At 41.0% G+C, this 17765-nt stretch overlaps 1 protein-coding gene across 5 annotated transcripts in view; it reads right to left on the bottom strand.

Moving 5' to 3' along the window:
* Nucleotides 1-17765, bottom strand: part of LOC123977373 (1-phosphatidylinositol 4,5-bisphosphate phosphodiesterase beta-1) — a 171373-nt gene that overhangs the window by 122988 nt on the left and 30620 nt on the right. The gene's annotated exons all lie outside the window — the stretch shown is intronic.

Genomic DNA, 17765 nt, shown 5'->3' with positions numbered 1-17765 from the left:
AACAATCAACTGAGTATTCATGAATATCAAATGGCAACATGGGTGACAGGTTCCGTATCCGTGCACCTTTTGGTATGATGTAAAGAAACTAGGACCACACAGGGCCCTTTCACAGCCAGGAAGTAGAAGACATCATTCACCTGCAGAGCTGCAGCTGGGCCAGTTTCACTCTGTCAGAGAACTCATTACCTGCATGTCAAAATGATCAGAGAAGGAAAACACAACCACTTCAAACCACTGACAAATACTACTATTTGTTCAGTTTAAATCTATGCAGATACGGAGTAAGCACATGATACAATATATTGTACTGGACCCTTCTGTCTGCAAAGATCCTGCAGTAAATTAGCCTTCAGTGACCAGAATTCAGATCCTGAATCCAAACATTAATGATCAAAGCAATGGAGAGGATATAGGAATTTCGTGTTTATGTTCTGGTGGTAGGGTAGCCACACTATTAGCTTTGAGGGTGTCTGCGTGGTAGCAGTTGTCATGTTGTTGTTTTATTTACATAACTGTGTTTGCAAGCAAAGAAACTAAATGCACAATCACTAAAGTCATCATGAAATCTCAGGCACTATTAAATTCTGAGTTTGCAAACAGAACGTTTCTTAATATTTACTTAAATATATCCATTTGGCACATGAATACACATTTTGCAACTTCCAGATGAGGCCAGTGGAAGGGTTGCAGATGCCATGCTTGTGGCCGCAGCCTAAAAATGGTTCACATCCCATGCTGTGTTAGCATAACCACGGTCACATGTTTGACGGAGAGACTAAGAAAGTGAGTAAGAACGAGTAAGAGGGATGTAGCTACTGAAATCTAGTATTTACAGTGCAGTTCTGAATAACAACACAAACACAGCCAAAATTGATTGGCCATTCCTTTTGACCACTTCCCTCTCAGCTAGGTATTGCTTCGGTAAAGACACAGGCTCACCCCAGACATCTGTGCCTCTGGGCATCTTTTGCTCCTATTGTATGGCACAACAGTAGATGGGGCTGCAGGTCTGTAACACTACAACAGAATAGAATCAGGCTATTTAACCCAATCCTTCTTTCAGTATTTCCTTTTTCTTTTCTTTTCTTTCCACAGGTCCCTGTGGACTCAATGTTTATGGATTGGCAAAACCAACATGGAACGGGGAGTTGACCAACATATCAAGTGTCAAGGTCTTGTCAGAAAGGCCCTAAATTTGCACCATTACAGCTCATCCTCTAGGGAGATTGCAGGGCTAATTCAAACCATCTATGCACAGCTGGAAGAGAGAAGTGAGCTCTCTTCTGGAGAGAAATAAAATAGAGAAAAACACGTTTTATGTCTCATTAGCCATTCGTTGAGTCATAGCTTGCCTATATGGCATTCCCCTAATCTAGTCTAGTCTTTAAGTTACACAATGTCCAATTGTCATTTCAAAACCGACATCTTGAGACAAAAGGCATCATTGTGTCTAAATGAAAAGCCTGAATTTATCAGACCCCTTCACCTCCCACTGTGACTTTACCATTTAGTGCGTTTGTTATGAGTAGATCTGCCAATCAGCACTGCACAAAGGGTCTATTTTCCATGGCCCGCTATGGCACAGTTCCAGAGAGGGCGTAAAACTTCTGTCTTCTCTGATAGTGATCTGTAGCTAAAGCCCTTCTCCCAATCCCTATAAGCAGTAACTACCTAGTGCTGACTAAGCCTAGGCCGCACTAAGATGCTGATCTAAGGTCAGTTTTGTGCCCCACAAATGATTTTAAATGGAGGATTAGGTGGAGATAAGCTGGTCATAGGTCTGTGCCTAAGGCCAGGTGTGGAGTTAGGGATCAGGCTTTGTGCTGTGGTAGAGCGTTTTCCCTTCAAGTGGGCCTAAATCCTTTCAAGAAAGAAAATGTTGATGTTTACATCCTAGCTGTGACCCCTTCTTGGCCTCTCTGCTCGAGCATTCCTGCCATAGCTGTGACATCTAGCTAAGCTTCAGGACACCAGGGGGATAGTGAAAACAACGCTTAATGACAGCCACAGGGCATCTCCATGATAACAAAGCAACCCCTTAACCCCCCTGTGTTTGTGTGTGTTCCTTAATGCATGTTTGCATATATTTGTGTGTGTGTGTGTGTGCGTGTGTGTGTGTGTGCCATTGTTGGTGTGCTTGGATTTCTTGGGTGAAAGGTACCTTATTCTTAATACAGGTATTCAAGGCCACAGCACATTAATTCTGAATGAGTCACCTATTTATTTATTATTTTCTCAAAGTTGGGCTTGGGCAATAATCCTGTCCAGATAATCACACCTAATTTCAGACAGATCAGGCATATTTACTGTACACCTGGAGGGGGATTCCCAACACATGTTTATCTTATATGCACTAAATGGGGCTTTCAAAAACCATAATGCCCCATAAGGTCATGCAATGGCCAAAAACTCACAGAGCCAGGATCATCAACACCAACAGGGCATGCAGCCATGACAGTTTTAATACAGTATACAGTGTTAATCTAATGTATTTCAAAATCCTGATAATGTCATATTACATTGGAAATAGTTAAAAAAAAAACAAGGAGACAAACTTAATAGCACTTAAAAGTACTTGCGAGATCAACAGCGAAATCTAACCAATTTTAATGAATTTCAATGAGACAGGAGTGCGCAACCAACAAATAAGTTCACTTTCTGTTTTTCTGAATATCAATATTTTGGTTTACACACATTTCCTGTCAGTTTGGATAATACTTTCATTTGTGTGTTATAAAGCAATGTAGTAAGTCTTGTTTTGTTGGTGGATGGCTATGGGTGCAATGCAGGGCTCTGGCCGTGGACTGCTAAGCTTGAGGAGATAGGTCAACACAGGTCAACCAAGTCCAGCTAAACAAACATAGGCTATCAAAGAAGAAATTTCCTGTCCAATCTGCAAGTTTTCTATTCACAGTTAATGTACATTCACCAGATGGTGAGACAACAGGTGTGTGCAAGTGGACTGTCAATACATTGGGGCCAGTCAGGAATCTGGACCCAGTGGGGAGGACCATTCTTGGACACCTTAACATGCATGCCATTGTTATCTCGAGATCATATAGGACAGCAAAGAGTAGAGAGAATCAACAAATTTAACTATACAAAGTCCTCAAGCCTTTTAATCCTAGTATGGTCATTGTATATGAGAATATTGTCAGTTATAGATAAAATATTCTTGTACTTGAGAACTTCTTGTATTATAAAAAGATATGGGGCTTGCTATGTTAAAACTGTATTCACATTTATATATATATATATATATATATATATATAAAAGCATTATATTTTCATTTCACGCTAACTTAGACCCAGCAAAAGGACTGCGTGCGGTTGTGTCACACAGCAATTAACCACCAGTGAGGGTTTGGCTCTAAAGCCTTGAAAACGTTTCAAATTGCTTCCCGGCCATAATTCCTCTATCCTCTTTGACTCAATTACCTGTCACCTCAGCAGACAAAGGACACCACTATGGAGGGCTATTTCTTATGCAGACAAACTCGTACATATACGCATGCACTCACACCCCATGTGCACTTACGCACACACACATAAACGCACACGCTTACACACACCGAGGGACGATACAATAGTTGTTATGGTTGCAAGGCGCTCTAACAATTTATGGCGAGATGGGGTTGCCGACTTAACGTCAAGTCAGTGTCTTCCTACCAGGTGACAAGGTTTGCTGACAAGGCTTTAGTCCTAACAAGTGGGGATATTCAGCACCAAACATGGCTGAGAGAAGAGGCTTGCTGAATGTTTGGAATATAAACAAGAGAGAGACATTTTATAAGTAAGTTAGTGGGTGGTGTTTTTCTATTGAGGCTAGCACAAAATTTTCTGGACCTAATCAGATTTTGAATGGAATTTAATATAAATTTTAAGGAGAAAGCTGCCAAACAACTAGTATCGTGCATTGCCAACAACATCACATATTTTCTGAGACTGTCAAACTTTGTTCTCAGTGTGCAGATTTTTTTTACATTACCTTAAAACTTTTTCAAGTCAATTTTGCTAAAAATCTTTTCTGTGCTTTCAGTTACACCTCAGAACATGTTTTTCTCAATATAGACTTTTGGAAGGAGTACAGGTGGGCTTTATCAAAATTATTTCCGGGATAATGCTGCTATTTCGTGGTGTACAGTCCTCTTTTCTCTTACTGAATAAGTCAGATATATCCTCCATAGTGTGTGTGTGTTTGTTGTGTTGCTATGTCTCTGTGGTTGTGTGTAAACAGTTAAAGTACAAGAGCATATGAGTATGTCAATGTATGTTCACGCTGTATTAATGTGTGCATGTATTGTGTGTTTCACTGAGTGGACCTCCCCCGCCATACTGCAGAGATTTTTCATCACATGAAAGCCAACAGGGGGTGGTATGCATGCAGGGCGAGTCGCTTCCATCTGCCCTGTCCACTTAAATTAGTGGCGCCTCGCATCCAGCAGCATCTGGTTCCAATATGGAGCCAGGCGGAAGGGTGGGTGCCTCACTGTGCGGCGGAAAATACAGCCTACTGTACCTTTAAATAGCCCTCAGGAGGCTAGGGACGGATGCTGGCCCTATCGCCCTATCCCAAGATTCTTTGTATCTGGCCTAACACTTCTTCCCTTTGAACGAGGACAAATGTACAATTAGGCAGGAATGCCTGCAATGCTGTTTTCCAAGCGTGTGTTCGCAGAGCTGGCTTGAGCAAATGGCGGATCGACTGGTGAGAGGTTACGCGCCGTCAACCTCCTTCACTGTTCTGCGGTGAGATGCACCGTCTGACCCTGCCCAAGCTGGGTTTCTCCGGTTCTGCTGGTCCGTGTTTGGGTTAGCCTCTTGTTGTTCTGGTTCTGCTGCAGTTTGCCGAGCCAGGTCTCTGTCAGCACTCTTCTGTGGCACAAGTCTGTAAAGATCCCTCCTCCTCCTCCTCCTCCTCCTCTTCTTCTTTCCCTGGACGAGAGGCACTTCAGAGCTTACCCATAATTCAAAGGTTTCCATCTCAACCATAATTCACACTGCGCTCTACCCTAACTAAAGGGGCTGTCTGTAACTACGGTGATTGCATGTTTGTCAAACTAATTGTCAGTGCAGCAGGCTCAGGAGGAGGAAGAGAGTAGGGCCAGAAACATGATGACACTTATACACAGGACATTGCGTAACAGTATCATCCTATAGTCAGATATGATCTGTAGGATGAACATAAAAGAACAATAATGACACAGCTGTCCTAATAAATAAACACATACTGCGAAGTGTGCAAGAATGGGACATATTAGCAGATGTGAGTTGCTAGATTTGGTGGTTTACTAGTAACAGAGTTTACAGGATTGAGAAGAAATAGGTTATATCCCACTTCCAGTCACAGTGTTGTCATTGTCAAACACATTAGTAGAAGAATGTAAAGCCAAGGACAGGTAATGTAAAGAGTGACTGCACTAAATGCTGCTAAAATTATTCCAAAAAAGTTAGTAGTTTCAGTTAACTATATAAATTAGCCAAAGGATCACAGTTTGTGTTATACAACACATGTATCTCTCCTGCAATGTACTTTGACTGAAAATATATTGACAGCACAAATCCTCTTCTGTTCAAAGTACATTTTAAAATAATCAAGACCGGAAAAAAAGTCAAATTTGACGTTTACATGAAAAACATCATTAGTTTGTTAGTGTCCCTAGCACAGTGGAAAAGTTTTTTTTATAAATACATCTACTATACAGAAACCCACAAATTGTTTAAGAGGCCCTCTTGAGGCCCTCCCTTGAATTTCCTGAGCACAGGGAGTCTGTGTTTGTATTAGCCATGAGGGAGGAGAACATGGAGTGAGAAACAGTGTGATCAGATAAGACTGATGACAAGGCAGAGAGAATCGATGACAAACTTTTGACAGCTTTGGCCCATGTCTTCAGACCGAGCCTGCCTGCTGAAATATAGATCGTAGTGTGCCTCCAAAACACACACACACATACACTGTCAGATATGTGTGTAATGTGTGAGTGATTAGCCAGGCAAACCACAGGAAAGTGCTACAGTGCCTATGTCAGAAAAGAAATGGCTGAGATTTTTGTTTTTCAAAGTGCCAGAATATATGAAATAGCACCTCTGAGTATCTCAGTTGTCATAAAATCCTTGCCCTTTGACCTTATGTGTTGGAGTGCACACATGCACAGAGCAGCAATCAAAGGGCACATCCAAAACAGCAGGAGGTTAAACTTTATCTTGTAGCTTCTCAAACTGAATATTGAGAGACGTGTTTTACCTATGTAAACAGTCCACCAGCCAAAGACAACTGCCCCGCCGAAACAAGTGCTAACCACCAGGTAATTTTATTAAGTTGTGACTTCCTTTTTTCCTTCCTAACATCAGTAGTTCAGAGGTCAAGAGGATCTGTCAGCAGTGACAGAGAGGATTATGGGTGTAGGCATTCCATTGGCAGTCATTACAGCCCTCAGTCAGCACCCGGTACTCTCTCTCTACCCCTTTTTTCTCATCCTCTGTCTTTCTGTCTCTTCTCTCTCTTGTCCTCTGACAGACTAAGAAGCAATTAGTGTCACATTAGCGATATCCAGGGTATAATTCTTATTCATGCCAAAGCTACTGCTTCTTTTTCCAAATAAACAACTGCCTTGTGTGATTTTTCTGTACTTGATCGAAAATTCTTGTTTAGGAATATTAAAAATCCATATCTTTCCAATATTCAGGATGCATTAGTACAATTTTCTTGTACACTTTATGACTAAAGTCTCAATCTTGTCCATACCATTCCTCCAGAACTATTACTCTGTAGTGATATTTCCTGCTGCATTACAATCATCTTTCCAAATACAATACCAAAAGTGACGGAAAAATGAGGGCAAGCGGCGATGTGAGGTTTGGACCCCTGCTCTAGAACCCCAGCCCAGTAGGATTCCTCACATTCCAGCCCATGCTGGAGCTGGAGCTGGAGCTGGAGCTGGTAATAGATCTGAGCAGGCCTGCTGGGCTCAGAGCATTGGTCTGTCCTCCCTTCTTCAGTTTTCTGCTTTGGAAGAAGGCAGCTTTCAGACTTTCCTTGTAGGACACCTTCCTGAGAACAGCCTCAGGTACTGACATCAAAAAAGCACACATTCTTCTTCCTTTCTGCCATCCCTCCAGTTTCTCCTCGTGCAACTGTAACAGGATAGTTGGAGTTTACATCACGGCAGAGCGAGGGGCTGGATCTTTTTGACAGTAATGCAAGGGACACTTGTTTACCTAACCTTATGGGTCACAGCGAAGTTTAGCAGGGAATGAATGACTTCATTTTAGGGTTTAAATTAAAGGGTTCCTCCTCTCTTGAACTTAAAACAGATTTGCACATGCTTCGGAATGAACACAGTACTCACTCAGTACACAGACCTTTGTACTCTGGCTGTAACTATAAAACAAAAAGAGGTAAAGAATTACAGTGATGGCAAGAATGTAGTACAATACAACTCCTGAGGTTGCACATGTTTACGTACAAATATAGCATTCCTCACTGCCATTTTTTCTATCTTAGATCTTGCAAATGCTTCATACATTGTGTAAAACAATCTTTCATTCGCCCTGACATGGTGTCAGTTACTTCAGCAGTTATTGGGCTACGCCATATTTGAGGGAAATTGCTACCTTATGCGCCTTTTAAAAAAACCCACTGGGTTTTGAATGGGACCTTTTAAAAAGGGGGTAGTGTTTCATTTAGAGTTGGTGGTCATTTTGGCAATGTGATTTTACCACCAGGGAGCCTTGGAACCATTTACACTCACACATGGCATCAAGGCCTGCTGTGGTGGTGATCAAGTGCTTTGGAGATGCCTGGACACCATAAGAACACAAATTAGAGCCCATCTCTCCCGTACTTCCCCCACACCAAAATGTTCAGGCTATAGGAGCACGCTCTCCCTCTCACTCCAGCCTTTCATGCCACTAGCTCGTCAAAGAAGAATTGATTAAAGGCCCTTTTAAATGACTTCCTTTTGAGAGCTATTATTTCCCAATAACCAAAGGAGAGCAGATTGAGATCAGTAGTCTAATCTGTTGTTTCCCTCTCCTCCTTATTGGTGTTTTTGTAAGAGCCCAGCAAAAGAGCTCACCCCATTTTTCCTGTCAGTCATCGGGTTGTAATACTGGGGCTCATGGCTGTAACTTTAGACTGCTCAAGCACTCACGCACAGTCCTTTTTCAGAGAACAGAGTGAAACGAGTCACTCTCCAAACCCTCTGACAAATAACCCATGCCACAAAGAACCTGTAACTCTGCCGCCCAGGGAAAAATGCTTTGAAGCTGCAATAGAAAGGAGGGCTTCTTCACTGCGGACAGTGTAGCGCTGGGTGTAGCAGCTGAACTTAAACAAAAAGAGAGCTATTCAGAACAATAGAAATGACGATAGAACTCCTTGAACTCTTTATCCTACAAACAGAAACACAGCTACAAACTTGGAGGTTAGTGTAATGGATTCTTTCCCAGGAGGCAAACAGCAGCTATTTTGCTGTCACTGGTAGTATAAAAAGGCAAAGCAAGAATATGTTTGGAATGGCAATATGACATGCTTCCCGGTGCCAAATTGAGTTGAGAGTCAAGTTTAGCTATCAAAACACATAGCAGATGGGAAGAAGAAATGAAAAGATAAGAAGGGATGAGGACTCTTTATTCTGTGTAAGCAGAAACACCTACAGTGTCCGTCTTACTCCGGGCTCTAATCAGAACACACCATCTCCCTTTAACTTCAAACATTCCTGTAAACACCTGCTTGTATCTCACTTCTGCATCTGTGTGGGTAAATACCGCCCATTCTTGTTAGCCTATGTACAGACAGGACCTCCGCTAGCTAGCTCTGGACAGTTATTTCTTCTGTAACCATGCATCACATCAGCTTCTCAAGATGAAGCGCTTGGTGAGATGAAAAGCAGACTCTCTGGGGGTAGGGGGAACCCCGTCGTAAAGAAGAGACGTGAGAGGTGAGAAATGTGCGGTTTTGACAAACAAAAGTTAGATTCATCCAGGTGGTCCCAGACACCCTATCCAAACAGACGTCTCAGATTGAGCAGCATCAAGATTGTGTTAAAAACAATGCTGAGGTATGCTCATATCTCTCACTTTAATGATTAATCTGATCAAGCCAACTTTTCATCTGTTGACACCAATGTTCTAGGAGCTCTTTTGACTTGTCATCTGGACAAGTAATAACAAGAAATGTTGTGTCTCGCAGCAGCCTCACAATCACCCTCACAAGCTGAGACGCCTGTCTCTCAGACAGTCGTGATATACAGTACGACATGACATTAATGGTTGATCTGCTTAAAGGTCATCAGCAAGAAATTATATTTGGCAATGCTGTGTGTAAAGATCAGCTGAAAGGTGAGGTTTACATTTTTACGGGGATTCCTCTGTCCACTGCTTTGACATAATTGTTACTTTAAGGTGAGTCAAGACAGACAATTTCAAGCATTTCATGCACAGAACCAAGAACTGCCTCTAATACTCTGCATTTTTAAAACGCACACTCCGTCATTATGGCTTGGATTGGTGGCTTAGCACTTACTTTTCACTCATTGCTGTGCAGGCTCTGTGCCTGCTGTCTTTCACCTTTGCCTGTTTCATGCAACTCTGCCTGACATGCTCCGCTTGCTCCACGAGTCACCAAGTTGAGCAGATGTAAACGTAAACCCTTAGCCCCCTGTGCCACTGAGGCGCGAGATGTGACTTTTCTCTCCAAAATGCTGCTTTCAGCATTGATTTCAAGCGTCAAAGTGCCAGCAAGTTTTAAACCAGGAACCGCAGATGACTTTTCTAACAGTGAGACAAAGCTGGCTTTTGTGCCTTGGTTCTGGGAGGCCGCACACTCTTGTCATGTACATGTGAAATTAATTAGGAGGAAATACTAAAACACTTGGGTGGAAATTGCTTTTCACCAGATGTTCTACATATGAGGATCAATTTAGTATTCTTAGCATAGAAAATGACTATATAACTTTGCTTGCGTCTTTGATGAAAGCCAATCTGTCACTCAAGGCACATAAAAAGAAGTCAGGGTTATATGCTACTGTTTGTTCCACTTTATGGAGTCTTAGGTAATGTGATTACTTAACCAGGTTAGGAAAACAGAATGTTTCATTCTGGAGTAAAATTCAACATACTAACAAGAGGCCCAGTGTTCCTCAATGATCCATGCATAAACCGAACGAGTGGTCTTTTCCTTGTCCCCTGCCCCAAATGGAGAGAGGCCAAATAATCACGGATAAATCATTGTCGGATGGGCGATCATAACAGAGGTGTTTAGGTAAGTCTGCAGCTGACATCTTATATGTCATGCATATGTTTTTAATGTGTTCTGGAAAAGAACCAGCCTTCACACACGTCTGTTTGTGGCGCTGTGGCAAAACGCCATGATATGGATACAAAAAGCACTGCATGCAATGACAAGCCAAGAGCCAAGATAAATTGGGAAATCAGAAAATCTTATTTCTTGTCTTCCGTTTACATTGCCTGCTCTGCTGCACAATGTCAAAGATGTGTGAGCAATAAAGAAACTACTTTGAGATAGCTGACAAATTTAAACATCAAGAAGAACAGTGCAGATAAAAAAAACTTCTCAGTATTGTTGCGTTTGTTCAAGCTTAGTCATCCACTCTTATTGTAACTGACAAAACACACACTAATCTCCAATCCCTGAAGCATTTTAATTGTTGTCCTCATGTACATGTCTTACATTATGAGACTGAGTAAGCACGTTTGCAGGATATAATATCCTGGCTTCTGGAAGAGAGCTGGCCTGGCTGTCTGAGGCAAAGTGACTACACAGTGAAATCCAGCAGCTCTCCCCATAGCTTCTGTAGCTCTGTGTATATTCAATAGAATCCAAGCCATCTGGAGTCTGTTTATTGTATTACAAATGACACATAATGATAATCTGGCATGTGATGAGAGAATGTGAATTACAGACAGGGGGCATGAAACAGGTATTAACCTTCATTTGATTTCCTTTAAGGAAGACATTTAATTTAAGGCCACATTTTATGTACCTGATTATTCATTACAGTAAGCTCGCCCATAATCGTATGAAACAGGATAAACAGAGGAAACCGCCAATTAAATCACATTCCAGGGAAGATTGGGGGGCTTACTGTATACAGAACAGTTAGTTTAGTGACATAAATATTTACACAAACTGCCACGAATTAAGACAAATGTTACCAGGAAATAGGCTACATTGTGAGGGGCCAGAGCAAGGGTTTGTCTAAATTTATTGGCCTCTGTTGAGTCCCAAATTTTTGAAAACTGTTTCCCAGTTTTTCAAAGTGAATGAAGCAAGACAACTGTCGTAGCTCTGTGCGAGTCAACACAGTTAATCATCTTGCTACGCCTGTGCATGTAACATTATGTGCTTTTCCTTCAAATGTTGAGAGCTTAATGTGATGTGAACATTCATTTTCCATTGACATTTACAGCAAATACTAACATGGATCATGGATCTCAGGCAGACAGAGAGAGAGAGAAAAAGAGAGGGAGAGAGATGGGCGGAGAAATGAATAGTTGCATCAGACTGGCCCTAGTAGAAGTTAAAGATACATACTGCATGCCCAGGGAGTGGATGTCAGTTAAATGTTTATACAGCTGCTCTGAAGATTATTATTATCATGAAACCACACAGCTATAATGTCATTCTGTGGATGCCAGAGTACAATCAAGTCCTCCCTATAGCCTAGTAGCCTCCTCTCCCCCACTTCCCCCCCATCAGACAACCCTGCTGTTCCGCTCCCTCCAGGCTGTACGGCTGGGATCAGACTCAGCACGACACCATGATAATGAAATGTGACAATGAAATGGGTTTGTTCCGGACTAACTTCAACCATGTGAAAGCCAGTGTTTTGCATTTTGCTACAGCTGTATATATTTGTATAAAGATGTTGTAGATTTTTTTTACACCACAGCTGCAATGCACAGCACTGCTAATAACTGTGTAGGTGTTCAAATCAAGGGAAAGAAAAGAAAATGAACTAATTATTACTGTAGATAAGTAATGTTTTCCTAACAATAGCAACATTTAGATTATAATTACTCTGTTCTTCATGTCAGAGGTGACCTATTTAGAAAACAAAGTCTTAAAGACTATAAAAATGTTGCGCTAAAACATTAACATCACAGCAAGTATGTAATGACATGTAATGTCTGCTCTTACAATGTTGCTAACACCACTAGTGTAGTTTAGCTGCAATCAACATCCAGTTTCTTTAATATCACCCTTATACCTGCAGTAACTGATTTTGTTGGCCACTTGGGGGCAGCAGAAACAAGCTATAAACATGAAAAAAACAAAACATGAACGCTACTGCTACTTGTTTCTGCCTGTCCAGTAAATGTAAGTCCAAAATTCCCTCTCTTTTTGTTCTGTTTTGGTCTCTTCCAGCTCCTTAGAGAAATTTCTGCTATTAAGCAGCAAAATGCGCAGCTATGTTCACTAGCTAGTGGCTAACTTTGACGGTTTGGACATTCACATTAGACATGGTCATTTGATCCCATGTTGATTAGAGTAGCTTTAACAAACACAAAATGTTGTTTAGCCGCAATGTATTTTATCAATACATGTGAAACTGTACGTTTTTTAGGTAAAAATGGTGCCTGAGAAAGAAATGTTGTCATGCTAATAGTGGTTAACTGTAGCTGGGCAATGAATTCCTACTGGTTATTGAAGAAAGCAGAACATTTTTCCATCCAGTATTGGGTGTATTTGAGACATTTTTGCTTCTTTAAAAGCAATGACATGCATCTCTTTAGCAAATATTATCTACATACAAAGAATTGCTTATCATAGCTTTTGGTGTTTAATCTCTTTGTGAATATTTCCAATTGTTAATATACTGTCCTTGCTCTGTTTGATAGTTCAGCTTTGTCTAACCTTCCCAGTATCTAATCTCACAATTGATAAAACCCCCAGAGTCAAGAAATTTCTTACGTCATGCAGTGGTCTAATCTCATGGTGTGTAGCTGAAATGTAGTTTTGTGTAAGTGAAGAACATGTGAAGCTACAGTGCGTGGTACTGCTTATGGCTTGACACTGCGGATGAAGCATATGAAGAGTGTTGCTCTCACCTAGCGAGTGATTGAAAACGCTGTCAGTTTGTGTTTGCCTGTGAAGGTCACAACACTTTTATCAGGATGTTTCTATTTGTGTTTTTGGTTTCCTTAACCCTTAAAGGACCTACATTTTACACTTCTGCATTACTTAGCTGCATGCACATATTAACATGTCTAAAACCCAGAAGCGGTAGCATTGAGAGCAAGCAATGATTCCAGCAAGTATTACATTAGATCTACATAAACAACTATTAATTGAAACCATCTTTGTCATCTGATTGCCTCTCATGTATAGATACTTGCTAAGTGTTTTCCTTCCTTCCTTGGTCTGTAAACAGCTGCTTGTGCTTAAGCGGTAAAATGTAAATCTTGACGCTGGCTGTTTATGTAGCTCAAGCTTCTAATCATGCAGACATATAATTGAGTGACGCATGGTGTCTTTATGAGTGGAGCTGCATTCAAAGGGCAGATCCCTGTATTTATGTCTCTCTCTCTCTCTCTCTCTCTCTCTCTCTTTCTCTCTAAAATGGAAGTAACTGCCTCTCATCCCAACTAGCTTGCTAAATGAAGCATGTGTTTATATCACTCCTATTGTGAGTTGCTGAAGTGTGAGGTCCGTACAGAGCTAAACGTTTTTCGTACTGGTATACTGATTTTATGGCTGTGTTGTGGTATTACTGTTATATAATCAGAGAACCAGGCATCAAACTTCACCTTGTTCAGTAGTGTGTAAGAACAAGTAACGAGGACATGGTTCTGACATCAAAAGACATGTGTCTCATAAATACAAGTCAATATGTCCATTTTTCTGATATGTGACAGAGGACTTAAAATCTAAATTTGCTTTTTGGTTTAATAAAAACCAATCAAAAGTGATTTCACAATATGACAATTACAGTGATATCTATATCAAATGGAACTGATAAATACAACATACTGTGAATCTGGATAACGGAGGCTGATCAAAGCTCCCCTGTCCCCTATTTACACAGAAAATTAAAACAAACAAATAAAGAGCGTGCCAATTTGGCAAATTATGCACAGCTTCTAGTCAATGACCAACCTCAACGTGCTTCTCAATCTTTCAAACATGCAAGCAAGGTTTGGACCCTCTTTTGTGATCTCTGAGAGGCCATATAATCTGGAGGTGGACTTGTTGCTCAAATTAGTGGGTAGAGAAGTGTGCCACATGTTCAGTATCCATAAATATTGACTCTGGCTTTCTTGCTGGCCGTCTCTGACCTTGGTGGGTTTCCATTTCGGGACCAAACTATATCAAATGTGTCCCATTTCCCCACAATCTCTTTCATGCACCATGTGCACGTGCTCGGCATAGCCCAGCAGTCGTGCTTCTGCTGTCAAACACATGTGGATTGATGAAGTTTTTACTGGTTTTCTAATTAAAAAGCCTACTTTGATCGAGCGTTGAATTAGAGGTGAGTCATGGCAACTAATTGTTCCCTGGTTTTCGAGCAACATCTCTGAAGATTATCTCCTTGTAGGTATGGAACAATGTGTTAAGACTACATCAGGCTTAAGGCAGAGGAATGCAGGCCCTGTGTCTAGCCAAGCTGCTGTTAACAGCAGGTGAAAGGCTAATAGTTGGATCTGCAGTGTCATCTCAGGGCTTCGTCTGCCCCCTGACTCCTGGAATGTACGTGATGACAAGAGAAGGCCGCGCCATCCACATCATGCGTACACACAGACACACACACACACACGGCACATGGCACACATACCGTGGCATGCAAAGAAATGAGCATGTACATATCTCTGGTGAGCAGAGGACAATAAACCATGTCTTCTTCTCTTCCTCAGGATTTACTTATTAAAACAACAAAACACATTCTATCCTAATCTCCCTCAAATAACCTCAAATATCCCCCCTTCAATAGATTCATTATACTTTTGTTATAAGTGTTATGTGTTACACGTTGTTCTCCCTTACGGGGGTTTCCATACAAGAAAAAGATACATCTATTATTTGAAGCAAAGTACGTGATGGTGGTTTACTGTATATTATTCTTTTGGTTACTGAAGATGATTTCCCCAAAGGGTGAAGGATGAATGGAAATACCATTGAAAATATCTGACTTTCAAATTATTAGAAAAATATACAATATGCAGGTGAGTGTCTGTGTGTTTCAATAACCTGAATTTTAGCTCCAAATTGTCTTACAGAGAGAGTCAGAGAGGGTTAATAAATTGCGATGACATGTGTAAGAACATAACATAAAGAAAAGGAGAGAGTCAAACAGCAACCAGAAATGGGACAAAATAGGGTGATTCATGACAGAGAGTGTTCAGTTGTGTTGCTCGTAAGCAAAGCCCCGGGGGTTGGATCAGAGGCTGGTCGTATTAGTCCTTACGCTGGAACATAAGGAATTCTAAGAACTCCAGTTTAATCTGATAACAATGATGTATAGCTAAATGACTGTTATGTGAATGTACAGATACTCTAATGCATTGTTTTTCAATCCACCTGTGGGTTATGGGAGATTTTGAAAATATTTGCTTCCCTGTATATGTTCCTGCAGCCCATAAAGTTAAATGTCACTTGTTGTTTAAAATTACAGAATTCCTTCACATATCTGTGTATGGTAAAGAAATTTTTATCGCAACAGGATCTGTGAAAACTGAGTAACTGCTGTACCACCATAAACACTGAGTATATATGTTACAGAAATATTATGGAATTGAGCTTAGACATAAGTGTGGGAAACCCTGTACAGCATTTGCGCTTGTTTTGACAACACTACATTTTCACTTGAATAATGTTTCCCTCTTCCTATAAGCTGTTGGACAAGAGAGTAGAACATCTAGATTTATTGCCAGAAAAAAAAAACGTTTGTAAACCACTGTCCTAATGGGCCGGATGACACTGTAGTGTTAAAGAACAGCGGAGATCCATGCGAGCACCACTGTCTTGACAATTTTATGCTGTAACTTTCAGACTGCTATCATCACAAACGAAGGCCTGCTGGAAGGAAATAATGGCGCTAGTGATTGTGGTGGTCTTGCCGGGTTAACGCTGTCTGGCTGAATCACAGTTTACCTCTCAGAGCCCTCCTCAGTAGGTCGTTCATTTGTGTTTAAGATAGCATATCTCTACCTGCCCTCTCTGGCTGCCTGAGTTTTGCTCTGTGATGTTGTCCTTTCAATCAGCATGTAATTGGATCAGTGGCAACGGTAGATAAGAATGATGTATCTGGCCCAAAACAATCATATATACAGTATCAGAGCCGCATGACCTTCTCAAACCACTCTGGGCATCTCTCATCAAGTCCCTCAGCAGCCTTGGCCTGACACAAGCTGCGCCAGGCTTGCAGAGTCTGTTCCTGGTTTCATCTCACTTTTTAAGACTCATTTATACAAAATAGCTTTTAACGTGTGGTGTGTAATTTATTTCTTCATTAATCGCACATTGATTTCTTTTATGTTTTAATCGTTGCACACCACTGTGTGTGATGCTTATTTTTTTTGTCTATGTTTTACATTGAAGAGCTATACAAATAAAGCTATTATTAATATTGTTAAAATTACAGTATACTTGTACGTGCACTACAAACACACACCATCATATGCCCATCATTCCAAACCCCACCTATAAATATACAGAAAGAAAAATAGGCAGAAAGCATCAGATAAAGCCCTCTCTTTCTAATCCTCTCACTCGGGTAATTAAAGATACTCACAGCTTACTGTGTGAGGACTTATCCCCTAATCTAAAGCATCTGAATGCCAAGCAGCTTTTACCTGGGTTTGGGTTTAGAGTACTCGGTTCACCAAGTGGTGTTTTGGCAATAGCAGAGACCCAACTATCACTGCCAACAGATTAACTCGACAATAGAGCAAATCTTAGCAGTATGAATGAATTAACATGTTCTCTCATACCGTGACTTTATGAATGAACGGGGAAAATAAATGAATGAATGAAGCGGACTGGAATAACTTATTTGGAAAAGATTGGATAGAAGGTATGTGTCACCTTTAACTGACTTTATGCAAATAAGCATAAGAGATTCACCACCGAAAAAGTATCAAATCAAAAGTGTTTGGATCCAGCGAGGGGAAGGCCACGAAACAGTGCACCCTGCCACTCAGGTAACGGCACGCACCCACTGGCCTCTCTGTATTTTAATTGCTAAGTGGATGATCCGGGATTATCCCTCATAAAATGTTATTGTCCTGGAAGGAGACAAAGATATCTTGTGATCTCTGTGGGATTTAATCTTTTGCCATCTCTCCGAAGAAAACAGGCCCAGTGCTTTGGCCAAAACACAGCCGCTTGCCCCACCATCATCACCTAATGGAAGTCACTAGAGGGAATTTATGGGGGCTTTTCTTATGGAGATGACCCTAACATTAATGCTGTTGACTACACTCCACAGGCTAAAAACAATGCAGCAACGCCTCTCTCACCCCTCTTTGCCACTGAGAGCATGTAATGTACAAATACAGGTACTCTCCAAAGTCTAGATGATTCTTTCAAACATAAACGAACAACATTTCACTTAGATTAAGAAAAAGAATATATTTTGTATCAGACCAAAGCAGTCTCTTTGAGAGATTTTGTTGTGAGCAGAGTTTCAAAATGTGGAGTTTTACTTAAACTAAGTGAACAAATATGGCCTTCCTACTCTCGAAGACTCTCTCACTCAACGTCGAGCTTCAAATTGGAATGAAATGAAAAGGTGAATCCA

Source organism: Micropterus dolomieu, linkage group LG10 (genome assembly GCF_021292245.1).
Source record: "Micropterus dolomieu isolate WLL.071019.BEF.003 ecotype Adirondacks linkage group LG10, ASM2129224v1, whole genome shotgun sequence".
In the NCBI taxonomy this organism is placed as follows: domain Eukaryota; kingdom Metazoa; phylum Chordata; class Actinopteri; order Centrarchiformes; family Centrarchidae; genus Micropterus; species Micropterus dolomieu.
This window is presented reverse-complemented; position numbering and strand designations above follow the sequence as displayed.